The 14,412-nt window shown below is 37.8% G+C and overlaps 1 pseudogene; it reads left to right on the top strand.

Moving 5' to 3' along the window:
• Positions 1-14,138, top strand: part of LOC147003524 (sulfotransferase 2A1-like) — a 34,611-nt pseudogene extending 20,473 nt beyond the window's left edge.
• Positions 14,139-14,412: the final 274 nt, after the last annotated feature.

Below are 14,412 nucleotides of genomic sequence, written 5' to 3' on the forward strand. Positions count from 1 at the left end.
TGTGAACATGCAGGCTACAGAATGGATGAAAACCTTTCCAATCTACATGTTCACGGTCTGTGGTTGTCTAGAGTCTAAAAGATTTTTAAAAATTCAAAATCAAGAAAAAAAAACTGGAGCAAAATCTGTATCATGGAACCTAATAGTGCAACCAAAACAAGAAAAACAAATTCCTCATCTCCAATTTTTAAACCATTCAACATTATTAGCCATCCTGGAAATGCAAATAAAAACTACTTTGTGAGCTTATCTTACTCCAGTCAGAATGATATTTTCAAAAGAAAGAATATTTATGAAGCCTTGGGAAAATAAAAGAAAGCATAAATATAAAGTGATGAGAAAGAATTTGTTGCAGGTAATTTGCAAAAGTGTTGAAAGAGAATGCATAGCTAATTATTGTTTTCGTTCTAAGTCTACTAATACAGTTTTGGTTTTGGTGGTGGATAGTGAATTGAGGTGATGTTGAAATTGTAATATTTCATGTGAAGGTTCAATTATTCTTGTATGTCAATTCTTTTTTTTTATTAGATATTTTCTTTATTTACATTTCAAAATGTTATTCCCTTTCATAGTTTCCCCTCTGTAGCTCCCCTATCCCCTTCAACCTCCACTACTCCCCAACCAACTCACTCCTATTCCAGGTCTTGGCATTCCCCTATACTGGGGCATAGACCCTTCACAGGAACAAGGGCCTGCCTCTCCTCCCATTGATGACTAATTAGGCTATCCTCTGTTACATATATATCTAGAGCCTCAAGTTCTACCATGTGTTTTCTTTGATAGGGGGTTTAGTTCCAAGGAGTTTTTGGGGTACTGGTTAGTTCATATTGATGATCCTCTTATGGGGCTTCAAACCCCTTAAACTCCCTGGGTACTTTCTCTAGTTCCTTCATTAGGGACATTTGGCTCCATCCAATGGATGATTGTGAGCATCCACTTCTGTATTTGCCAGGAACTAGAAAAGTCCCTCAGGAGACAGCTATATCAGGCTCCTGACAGCAAACTCTTGTTGGCATCTACCACAGTGTCTGGGTTTGATGGTTGTTCATGGGATGGATCTGCAAGTGAGGCAGTCTCTAGATTGTTGTTCCTTCAGGCTCTGCTCTGAACTTTGCCTCTACAACTCTTTCCATGGTTATGTTGTTCCCCTTCTAAGAAGGATTCTAAACTTATGGGTATTATCCACTTATCAGTGAGTGCATATCATGTGTGTTCCTTTGTGATTGGGTTACCTCACTTGGTATGACAACCTCCAGATCAATCCATTTATCTAAGAACTTCATAAACTCATTGCTTTAATAGCTGCATAGCACTCCATTCTATAAATGTACCACGTTTTCTGTATCCATTTCTCTGTTTGAAGTTTTTTTATAATAAACTTAAAATGCTTAAAAATTTTATAAGATTTGTTTTTAAATCTGGTTCTAGCTTTTCAGATGTGTTGGGGTGCTCTGGACTGGGCACGGTGGGAGTGCTGGGTTCTAATGATGGTGAGTGATCTTGGTTTCTGTTAGTAAGATCCTTACGTTTACCTTTCGCCATCTGGTAATCTCTGGAGTTAGTTGTTATAGTTGTCTCCGGTTAGAGATTATTTCCCTCATGATTTTTAGCCTCTATCAGCAGAACTGGGAGACTAGCTCTTGTCTGAGTTTCAATGGTCTGCAGGCAAGCTCTCCTCTTACAGGGAAGGTGCACAGATATCTGGTGTTTGGACCTCCCTCCTGGCCAAAGATGAAGGCCCAAAACAGGACCTGTGTCAGAAGCTGTGTTGCTTCAGCCTGTCACAGAAGCTGTTAGCTTCTGTAGTCCACACTCTCACCTGCACAGATTAGTCTCAGAGGGATCCAGGAACCAAGATGGCTCCCCCAGGTGCTCCTGCAAAGCCCTCCCTGGCAGGGCGGACACCTATCCTCTGGCAGGGAAGGTGCCTGGATGTCTGGAGCCTAAAAAGGGGGCTGCCTCAGAAGCTCTGTGGCTCCTGCCTATACTAGAAACTGTTAGCTTCTGTAGTCCACACTCTCACCTGTGCAGACTACTTTTAGCGAGTTCCGGAGCCAAGATATCTCCCACCGATGCTCAGGCAAAGCCCTCCCGGGTCAGGCGGACACCTATCCTCTCTTTTTCTGAGATGTATGGCTTAACAGATCTCAGTGATTTCAATGTACTTTCTTTGTTACACAGTCATGATCAAGAAGAGAATAAATATATAGGTCATGGCCTTTTGGCCTTCATTTGGATTTTTCCTCCATCTATACTTCTCAGGATCCCACTAAGTAAGGAATGATGCTGCTCACAATATACATTATCCTTCTATATCTTCAATTAATAATCAGGACAATGTTTACATACATACACACATGCCAATTGTATCTACATGATTCCTAATTAGGACTGTCTTCCCGGTATTTATAGATTGTGTCCAGTTTCCTATTTCTTTTTTCCTTTAATGATATTTTCTTTATTATTATCTGGGATGTATGTGTGCATAGTGTCTGTGTGGATACACATGTCACGGAACATCAGTGATGATCTGTGGGCAACTTTGTGGAGTCATTTGTTTCCTTCTGATTTATTCAGGTTACAGAAAATGAGATGTGATCATAAGGCTTATATGATAAACACTTTTATACATTGAGCCATAAAACAATTCCTTCATTCCCTTTTAAAAATCTATTCATTTCATTTACAATTTCGAATTTTTGCTAATTTCTACTTTTTTGTTCAGTAAAGTTGCTCATGTCTTTCTTTTAAAAATGATACCATTAGGAACTGAACAGAAGGCTCAGTGATCTATAGCACTTGCTGCTTTTTTAGAGGAGTAGAGTCTGGATCCCCACACTCAAACCCTGAGTAGGTGATGATTTTCTATAACTCCATATTCAGAGTAACTGACATCCTCTTCTCTCTTTTGCAAATAAAAACATACATACATGCAATCTCACAAACATAACATAGGCATATATGGAAATAAAAAATAAAATAAATCGTATAAATTATTTCTTTTACTTCAACTTTCTAGGGCTTACTATATTCTCTGAATCTCTGTGTATACAGCTGTAAAATGAGGTATTCTTTTCATTGATCTTCCTTCTCAAGGGCTACAAGACTAATGTTCTTTGAGTTAACTCAGTATCTCTGTGCTCTTTGTATAAAAGTTTTTAAATATATCTTTTAACTCTTTGATAATCGCATAAATTGTATTTTTATCACATTCATTCCCTTTCCTGATTCCTCCCTTATACTGCTTCTAATCCCATAAGCATCCAACTTTGTATATTATCTTTTTAAGATTTAGTTTTATTTTATGTCTAGGTGTCTTTTATCTGCATGTATGTATGTGAACCATAATGAGAGCATTACCCACGATGGCCAGGGGTATAAATTATCTTCTAGAACTGAAGTTACAGAAGATAGTGAGTTACCATGTTGGTACTGGGAACTAAACCAACATCTTCTGTGGGAGCAGCAAGTGTTCTAAAATCCTGAGCCATCTCTCCAGTCCTGTTGCTTTTTAAAACCATCCATTGCAATTAATTCTGACTATACATCTTTGGGTGTATGAATATTCAATGTAGTTGGATAAACACTCAGAAATAAACTGACTCTCTTCAGGAAGCCATCAGTCACTAGTAGTTCCTCATAGTTGGCACATCATGACCAACCTCTTGCTCCATGCAGGAACTCAGTCTCTCTTGAGCTTACACAGGTCTTGCACATACTGTCACAACTGCTGAGTTAATGTGTCCAACAGCCATGATGTGTCCATAAAACACTGTTTATTCAAGTCATCCACCACCTCTGCCTCTATAATATGTCACATCCACATCCAATATGATACCTAAACATTGGAGCAAAAGGTTTAATATAGAAGCCAATTTTACTGCTCACCACTCCAAAGTCTCATATTGTCTGTACCAATAGGAGCTGTGGGTCTGTGACTTAATCTCTGTTTACTACATGGATACACTTTTCTGATAGTGGATGAGAGATGAACTAAACTATCATGAAAATTCATCATGAGGTGGTTTCTGAAGAAGATTTAAAAACTCATTCTTGGAATAAATATGTCTTAGATATTGGAACTGGTGTCCTTCAAAAGTAAAGTGAATTGGCATCATATATTGGCTTCTTCATCCTGAATTATCTGCTTTTAGAATTTTATTTAGACAAGCATTAGATTTTCCTATGTCCGTTGTTTGTGCTTGATTTAGTTTTCAAATTTTTTGTGATTTTTACATAATATTTCTATTCTTCAAAAGATAAAAAATGAATATGTTATATCATATTCTGCCAGATTTGCCAGTATGTATTCCAACACATTATACATCACATAATATGTCCATAGTGGAACTTAATTTTTTTCAAAACAATACAACCCCCTAATGCTAATTTGTGATGTTCATATGTGCATGGATGTGGGGCCGTCCATGTGGGCACTAGAACCATAATAGTAGTCCTATATGAAAAGGGTGTGGAAGTCTTTCTCATCTAGCAGTCATTAACTGCAAATAGATCCTCAGTGAGGAGTACAGATTCAGGAAACCCTCTCCCATGCATCCTGGAATATTAACCAGCTTTATGTTATGCAGTTTTTCTTTAGGCAACCATTGGTGATATGAGCACATTTGCATAACAGCTAATTTATATTCAAAGGACAATATTTACAGAGCATTCCAAATTTCAAAGCATTCCACCACATTCTCTAGCTTTTAATTTCTACTTCCTGTTCCATGGTATTTCCTGAGCCAGAGATAGTTGCAAAACTAATCTCTAACAAAGATATAGAACAGCACAAATCTATGGGTATAAATACAAATATTTAAACTGTAGTTTGACAATATGACCATTTAGTAAATTGACAGTCGGAATCCTAGTTTGGAAATATGACATCATCAACCATGGGTTCATGACCAGGATTATAGTACCAGGCATGAATTCCATCTCAAGGATCAAGCCTCAAATCCAATCAGACATCATTTAAGTAACCCCATAACAATTGTGTCATTATTGCACTACTGGACACCTCTGACCTTGCACATCTATATTGCAGCATGTGAGTTCAACTCAGGAAAAGAGCACTATGTAAAAAATCAGGGACTGAAAATTGAAAATTGAGAAATGGAAATGATACCCCTATATACTCCCAAAGGGAATTGTAGACATAGGTATGCTGCGTTGAGATATTCTCTTGAAATTACTGTCTCTTGTCTTCCCCACTTGGCAGTGCCTTATATAGTTCTCTTATATACTCTAAAACCTCACAAACATATTCTCTCTCTCTCTCTCTCTCTCTCTCTCTCTCTCTCTCTCTCTCTCTCTCCATCTCTTACACACACACACACACACACACACACACACACACACACACTCAAAGGAGCCTGATCCCCTTAACTAACTTTGTTGAGATGATTATTAATGATGTCATATAGCTTTGATTCATACATCTATTAGATTTCTGCCAGTAGGTTGCTTTACTGATGGAAATCTTTCTTTCCAACACCATATAAAATACTGTTCTCCCATCTCTGTTATCAAATCGTTGTGTTTTCTTCATACACCTCACCAGGAGGCAGGAATTTACAGAAATCACCTCTAGATTTCTGTATTGTTGTGATAGATTTCCCCCAGCACACACCTCTGTCCTTGCACCTTGACAGTAGAATATCTCCTCTTGGCATCAATGGTAAAGCTGTGTGGTAATGAGTTTGATAATGAACTTGATTTTATCAGTTCTCTATATCTGTGTTAACCTCAAACATCATGTTTAATGCTATAAATACAGACTAGTTAGATTTTTCTTAGTGAAGCTTTCTGCTGCTGCTTTCAGAAAATGAAGAAAGTCAAGCATACCCTGTGTTAGTGCTTTGTAACTGACACTCCACTTCTCCCTGCACACAGTTATATATGGATCATGGTTTGAGCATGTCCGTGGCTGGCTGTCCATGAGAGAATGGGACAACTTCTTGGTACTATACTATGAAGACATGAAAAAGGTGACGTTACAGTTACCACTCAGTTAAATACAAGAACCTATTACAACAACAACAACAATAAAAAAGATGAAAATTAGGCATGGGATCTAGAAAGGCAGAGAGAAACCAAAGATCTGCTCTCAACCTACCTGCTCCCCTCTAGGGATGGAGAAAAATATTTATTAATAAAAAGAAAAAGTGCAACCAGACAAAAACTGAAAGATGCAATTATTCAAAATTAAATTAGACCTCGGAGTGTTTATCTCTGAGGAAGCAGAAGGGAGGAACCTGGGAGGGAAAGTGTATGGGGGGACTGGGAGGGACACGTGAACCTGATCTAGTATTGGGTGAAGGAAAAGGACTGAAACTCTGATGGCCAGCAGAAAGAATGGAAACAGGCATCCTCTGAAAATAAGAGGTTGGGGGGACCCTCCAGAATGCACCAGAGACCTGGGAAGTTAAAGACTCTCAGGACTCAAAGGGAGAGAACTTAGATGAATTTCCATGCATTTGGGAGCAGGATGTTATAGACCCTACCTCCACCATCTGCAGGAAGACAGGGCATCAAATGAAGGAGAGTGGGCCCATCCCACAGTCATAAGTTTAACCCATAATTTTTCCTGTCTGAAAGAATGACAGGGTTGGAAATGGAGAGGAACCTGAGGAAAAGAAGGTCCAGCAAAAGACCCAAAGTGGGGTCCAGTTCAAGGGGAGGTCACAAGGTCTGACACTATTTCTGAGTTTATGGATAGCTTACAAAAAGGGTCCTATGATGAATGCCCTCTGAAAAACCCAGCAAGCAGATGAAAGCATCAGAGGCAAATGTTTGCACCCACCCAATGGACAGAAGCAGCTAACACTTGTTTTTGAATTAGAGTACGTTGAAAGGAGAAGGGTGATCCTTTAGGAGGACAAAGAGTCTCGATTAATCTGGACCCCTGAGATCTTTCAAACAGTGGACCACCAGACAGCATACACCAGCTGATATGAGGCCATCAACACATATACAATAGAGAATTTCTGGGTCACTGTTCATTCAAAGATGATGCATCTAACCCTTGGGAGAAAGAAGGACACATGGAGATTCGACGTCAGCTGGGTTTGGGAGGACACCGCCATAGAGATACCATGGTGGGGAGGATGTATGCAATGTGGAACAGTCATAGGGTGGATCAGAATATAAGGGAATAAAATATAGAGTGTAAAAAATAAATAAACTTAAATAATTAAAAAAGTTTCATCATACTCTTTTTCCCATATGTAGAATCTTTTACTTAATCATCATTAAGTTCAGTTTTCCCAAGAAAGGATCACTACCCAGCTGTCTGCTACACACTACTGCACATTCCAATAAGTCTTCTATCTGACCATTAACACATTCTTTTCAGTTATTATCATGATTGTTTACATTTGTATGAAATATTAAGCAGTACTCTGATAAATATGTAAAAAAAAAGTTTTAAACCAATAAAACCTCATGTCCCCAGGGGGAGGGCTAGGATTGAAAGCACAATTTTTGTTGTTCTAAGATTTTACCTTGTAATGATTATATCAGAAGATTAAATTAATTGTGGTAGTACACTGACATCATTGCAACGGTTAGAGATCTGAGACAGAAAAATTGGGAATGTGATGACCACCTGAGCCACCACCTGAGATGCTTACTCAAAACAAAATGTCTCAGAAGTATTCTCAAGTAATAAATATTGAGAACATTCCATGAAACTGTCATAATATCTGGATTGTTCTCAGTTAGCCTAAGCAAACAGTATTATCTGGCACTAACATTAATATCTGCTGAGGATTTTGTGCACATGTCTTCATTTGCCTTGATCATTGTTTAGCAGCATTTCTATAAGTTTCTATAAATGTCCCAGGGCAGGATAGTTATGGTTGTACATACTTTCAGTTCCAGAACTTGGAAGGAAAAAGCCAGATAGATGGATTTCTGATCTGTGTGAGCTTGACATATACTAATCGCCACAGCAACTTCCAACACACAAGAAAAACTCCATAGTGAGGCCCTGTATTAAGAAAAAAATCTCAGTATAATGAGTGAGTGCATCAGCACACACCTGTGACCTTAGCACTATGGAGATGGACAAGGAAGGTCTCAAATTCAAGGTCATGATCCTCTAAAAAGCAAGTTTAAATTTAACCTTGGTTCTATGAGAATCTCTCTCTTACATTTTCTCCTCCCTAAAAAGAATCCCCAGCCTCTGTCTTTTAGACACCATAGATGAGCCACATTGCAAGCACACTCAATATATAAATGTTGAGTGTGAGTCCTTCCTCCCTTTGTTCCATTTCTTTTATTGCCTAAATCCTATTCATGCTCTCTCATTTGATGATGCCCTTTCACAACACTTTGATCATCCCCATCCTCAGATCCCATTTTTTAATCTTTTCTCTCAGTGCTCTCTGTTTATTGCCCTCATTTCAGTTTGTTCTTCTTTTAGGATACAAAGGGAACTATAAAGAAGATCTGTGACTTCCTAGGAAAAAAATTAGGGCCAGATGAGCTGGATCTCGTCCTCAAGTACAGCTCTTTCCAAGCCATGAAAGAAAACAACATGTCCAATTTTAGTCTCGTTAAGGAAGATCAGATTACTAATGGCTTGAAGCTCATGAGAAAAGGTAAAGAGATCATCTAGCTTCAGAATATGTCAGAACATGTGAAGGGCTTGTTGTGGCAATAAAGCTCTAAGTAGTTGGTAATGTACTGAAAGTCACTGCTCATCACCGATAGCTTCTCACAGACACAACAGGGAATGGTTTTATGGAGAAGATATGGGCTTCAAATACTCTGCAAAGCTGATTTATTCTGGGATATGAACTTGGGATTGGAGATGGTCATGTCCAATAACTTCAATGAAAAAAAATGGGAAAGAGGACAGTGTTTTATGAGGCATTTTGTCAAGTTCCCTGTATTATATTCCTCATCTCTAAAATATAAAATAAAAAAGTGTAATGCATTAGAGCAAAGATATATCTAAGATGATAACCATAAGACAACAAAAATTACATTAACAGCTGGAAAAGATGTTGACCAGGTCAAGATTGCTGTCCAGTGGAAGCCAAGTCCAATAGTTCTAAAAAAATTTTCTAGTGTTAAATTCTGATGTTATTTGCGAACCTATTTAGATTACATAGGTTCATGACCCCTCTCTTCTTTGGAATTATCTCTCCTGGAAAGGGAATTTCAATCCTCTTTATTTATGTGCCAACTCTTTCTATGCTGGGAACAGATTGTTTGTGTGTGTGGTTTCATAGCTGTACAGTTCTGGATTGACTTTGCCAGAATGAATCAGATCTTGTGCCTCACCCAGACCTAATTAGATAATGATAGGTGAGATGGAACTTAGAGTAGAAGAAAGAAGGTGTCAGTCATTAAATATTTAACACTAAATAAAAACATGGGTATAAATGAATGAAGTAAAAATTATCAGTTTAATTTTCTTTATCCATACTTAAAATGTTTCAGACTTTACCTTCCATCGACTGCTTTGGAGTGTGAGATTTGGAAACTAAAAATATAGGGATATCAGGAGTTTTTGTAGAAAAAAGGAAGTCTAAGTAGTTACCAGATTGTATTTAATCTAGTACTCATACTATCCAAATAATATGAAATTTTGACTGAGATTTAAACATAAAGATATGTCACCACTCACTAAAAGAACATGGAAATCTATACACTAAAGATCAAGGCATATGAAAGAATAAAGTGTTCTTGCCAGCTTCCCTCAGACTCCTGCACTCCAGACTCTGTGGAGACATATTTCTCTGTACTAGAAATGAATGTCTCACCTAAGCAATGTGTTCTGTTTCTTGATTTCCTATAATGAATGAGAATTTGGCAGAGTTAAAACATTGTAAGAGGGCTGGTGAGATGGCTCAGTGGGTAAGAGCACCCGACTGCTCTTCCAAAGGTCCAGAGTTCAAATCCCAGCAACCACATGGTGGCTCACAACCATCCGTAAAGAGATCTGGCGCCCTCTTCTGGAGTGTCTGAAGACAGCTACAGTGAACTTGCATATAATAAATAAAAAAATTAAAAAAAAAAGTTTTAGTTAAAAAAAAAACATTCTAAGAAAATAAAAGTCTGTTATCACATACCTGAAGGAATGAAGTAGCTCTGTTAACAGCAAAGGAATAAGGAAACTGACAAGCAAAAGCTTTAGCAGAGACAAATCACAGCAGATGGAATGGAATTTAAGACAAAATTCCATGAAGATAACTGTTGTTTCTGCTTTTCCAGGAAGATTCTTTTAGGATGAGACCACACTTGGATTTAATCTCTTCTGAATAGAAATACTATTTGTCATGCAGCACAGATGATAACAGGAACACATACATACATACATACATACATACATACATACATACATACACACTAATTATAATATAGTTCGGCCAAAATACTTGATAAGACCTCATTAATCTTTTGAAATTTAATTATCAAAGTGATTATATGTAGCATATGATTTTTTTGCATTTAAAGACAGCTTTTATTTTGGGGGATTATTTTTTCTTATACTAGTGTGACACCAATATCCTTTAAGCCAGGGAATTCTGGAAACCAGGTCACTGATGGGGGACACCAAATACATTACCCACTTGCTTCACTAATTCATTATAGACAATGATGAATTGGATATGTCTGGAAATAACTTTGAAAGTAAAATGTATATAAAGATAATATTTGTCTTCTCAATTCCTCTATCACATTGGTGCCAGTTTTGAATCATCAAACTATGAGCAAATCAAAGATAATGCTAATTCACTAGACCTATTTTCCCATATCCTTTAATTGTTCTCATCTCAAGACACAAGAAATTATCTTTTATTGCCTCTGCAGAGCTACTTTGTAAGCTTTATCCCAGAGACTCAATCATTCAAGTTGTTGAGATGCATCTGGTTTTAATCTCCAAGCAATGATTTTCCTCCTGCAATTGTAGTCATTATAATTCAATATTTAGGCTCTGCAGGAAATGCACACTAGAGAGATATTTAGCCCCTGTTTGGTTGACAAGACTTTGTAAAGACAATGCCACAATCAAGAAATGTATAGGATACATATTCTGGCAACACTCAAAATTCCCTGTACCCATTGCTTCAGAGTATATGTTTAATGGACACAGTAGTTGGGCCATTGATCATTTTCACTGGTATCTTCAGAAGACATTAATCAGAGTCAAAAAGGGAAGATGACCCAAGGACAGAGGAAGAAACCTGCCATCTTCAGGCCAAAAAGAAAATCCTACAAAGGTTTGGACAATACTCTGATGTGAGATCTGCAGCCTCCAGAACTATAAGGAAGTTCTTTTTCAATAAGAGTTAAGCCACCACATGTTAGGGTTATCCTGCCATCTAACACACAAAAGATTGGGGAGATTTTTAGAAATAAGGAAAGAAAATAAAATTAAAATAAGGTGCACAGAATTTGCACATAGGTGAACTTACAACTCCATGTGTGTACCTCCAAAGATGTGGTTTCTCAGATGGACTGATTTATTCCATTGGGAATCCATATTGAATTTGTTGAGATACTTGTAGTCTAGTATCTATCTGGTTTGGCTTATCAGGATCCAGGCATGCTGTCAAAAACAAGAAAACGTATTCTAATAAAGAAAAGAAAGAACCTGAGAGCACAATGGATATTAATAGGTACCATCTCATTAGATGACATTTTACATTCATATCAATTATAGTATATTATTTTAATATGCTGTATCAAGGATTTACATTTTTATGAATTCTTTATATTTTCTTTAATATAGACCTCTGGTGAATTAAAATTAACTTATGTGATGATACAGAAAGAAAGTATGTGATAAAGAAAAGAATGGCTTCTATTGTCATTCTTTTTGGATTCAAATACACACCCATCACTGTCATAATGATAACATCTCAAAGACTAATTTTTCCTCATCAGCAAAATAGGAGCACTGACTATACTTTTCTCAGGTATTCATGAATTTATTTGAAAATCCCACACTGAGTATGTCCTATATGTTTGGCACTCTTTGTAAAATGAACAATTTAGTAATATCAGAATCACTTTCTTTTCAAATATATTAGATGCATATTCTGTGTGTATATTCAAAGCATAAATGCATGGTACATATAACAGTGTCACAGCTAGGAAATAAAGCAATGATGGGGCCTGCTAGATTGAAATGGAGGAAAGATGGGAAGAGAAGGTTACAGTATCATTAATAAGGAGACAAAGACCAAGATGTAATTATATGAAAAATATTAGCCCTCTAGGGTGAAGGAAGATACAACACAGCTTGAGCAGTTGATTGATCTCTAAGTTTCAAACTAAAGACATTCTGGAATGGAGTGGTGAAAAACAATATATGTTCATAAGACACAGTGCTACATAGGACAGGGGCTGAAATTATACAGATCTTCATGTATCACCAAACACCATGGATGAGTGAAACAGAGTCCTTCAATGCCCTCAGCTGGGAGGGACTGGGTCCACTGCAGCTGAAATGCTGCTCATAACTATGCGTATCTGCAGCACTCATGTGACCACACACACACATAAGTAGAAACTACTTTAAGATATTAGTTAAAACTTGTTTTAAAATTATTTACTTCTATAAGTAAATACTAAGAAGTAGACAGAACACTTGAAGTCTGTTTGGATCATTGACATGATAAAACCTGCTGAGTAGGATAGCATGATAGGAACAGGTTTGATGGGAAGCAGGAATAATCTGTATATATATAAAAAGATCAAGCCATTGTTGCTGCTGTTAGATTGTCTAGCATATTGGTGAGAGAGGAAAAGGTAGGACATAATTTAGACAGAGGGTGAAGTTTGCATATATGATTTCAGGACTTAAGAAATTTTCGGTAGGGCATGGTGGCACATGCCTTTACTCCCAGCCAGCACTGGGAAGGCAGAGGCAGGCAGATTTCTGAGCTCCAGGCCAGCCTGGTCTACAAAGTGAGTTACAGGACAGCCAGAGAAACTCTGTTTCAGGGAGAGAGAGAGAGAGAGAGAGAGAGAGAGAGAGAGAGAGAGAGAGAGAGAGAGAGAGAGAGAGAGAGAGAGAGAGAGAGAGAGATTTACTACAGGAAATGATAGTTTGATTTATTAATGCCAAGGACAGGGTTCAGTCGGCCCCCCTCAATTCATGGGAATCAAGGTTCCAACAGGTGAGCATGGAGTCTGGGAGAATTCACTGACAGACACAGAGAGGAGAAAGTGTGCTGAATCTGAATGTATTGTCACAAATCGAACACCACTCTTATATAATACAGAAAAGAAAGGAGTAGGGTGTCACAGCAGGCAAAATACGTTGAAGTACATGGCACAAAACAGAGAAATGACTTCAAAAGACTTACAGGAACCAGGTAATATTTAGAATAAAGATAGAACAGCCCTGTCTAGAGTCAGCTAATGATAGGTAAGGATTTCACAACATAGTTACAATTTGTCCTTCTCCTTTGAGCCTTGTGAAAGCTAGCACCAGGGCTTTCTGCTCTAGCAGACCTTCTCATGAATAATGCAATACCACAACCCTCCTATTTCCTAGGCCTTGGTAAATTCTTGCATATGAGTGTAACTTGGCTGTTAAGTATCTGTAGGGAATCTCCATTTCTCAGAAGAATTCACCAACTTGCTTCTAATATGCAATGTAGTCTGCTACACCTGGCTGTAATGAAGATTCTAAATATACTTTGCTAAGCTTACCCTGAGACTTCTAAATCTTATCCGGTAAAACACCACAAGAAAACATGCAAGACCCTTCACAATATTGCAGAGAGAAATCTGGGGCATTCTAGCTATGGGAATGCCAAGGTTCCAGGAGGCTCTTTCCTTGATACTGTGCCTCAAGTCTGCTTCCAGATTTCTAAACCTGTAATATGAGTCACTACTGGAGTGGTTGTAGCATATTAACTGTGTAATCATTGTCAAACAGAAGGTAAAAGCATATGATGGGAAGAGCTAGTGCAGTGTTACAACAATTATTAATCCACCTATATATCTTATTCACATTTTACAGGCACAACTGGGGACTGGAAGAATCACTTCATAGTAGCCCAAGCTGAAGCCTTTGATAAAGTTTTCCAGGAGAAAATGACTGGATTCCCACCAGGGATGTTCCCATGGGAATAAGTTTTCAAAACTTTTAAATAATATATGAACACTGATGTTTATGTTCCCGTTGTTCTATATCTTGAATGCCTGGATGTGGTCATAGAATAAATCCTGTTGTGGAATTGTGAGAGTGAATTTTTAAAACCTTGTGTTACTAATACTAGTAGTAGCAACAGTAGTGGTGGTAGTGCTGGTGTGTATACCTTTCTGTTTGTAGTACCTACAGAGGCCAGAAGAGTGCCTTGGTTCCGAGGGACCTGCAGTTGAATGTAGCTGTAAACTTCCTTCTTTGGGTCCTAGGAACTCATCTCAGGTCCTCTG

The sequence above is a fragment of the Mus caroli genome, unplaced genomic scaffold, assembly GCF_978045245.1.
Source record: "Mus caroli unplaced genomic scaffold, Mus_caroli_1 scaffold_8, whole genome shotgun sequence".
Taxonomy (NCBI): Eukaryota; Metazoa; Chordata; class Mammalia; order Rodentia; family Muridae; genus Mus; species Mus caroli.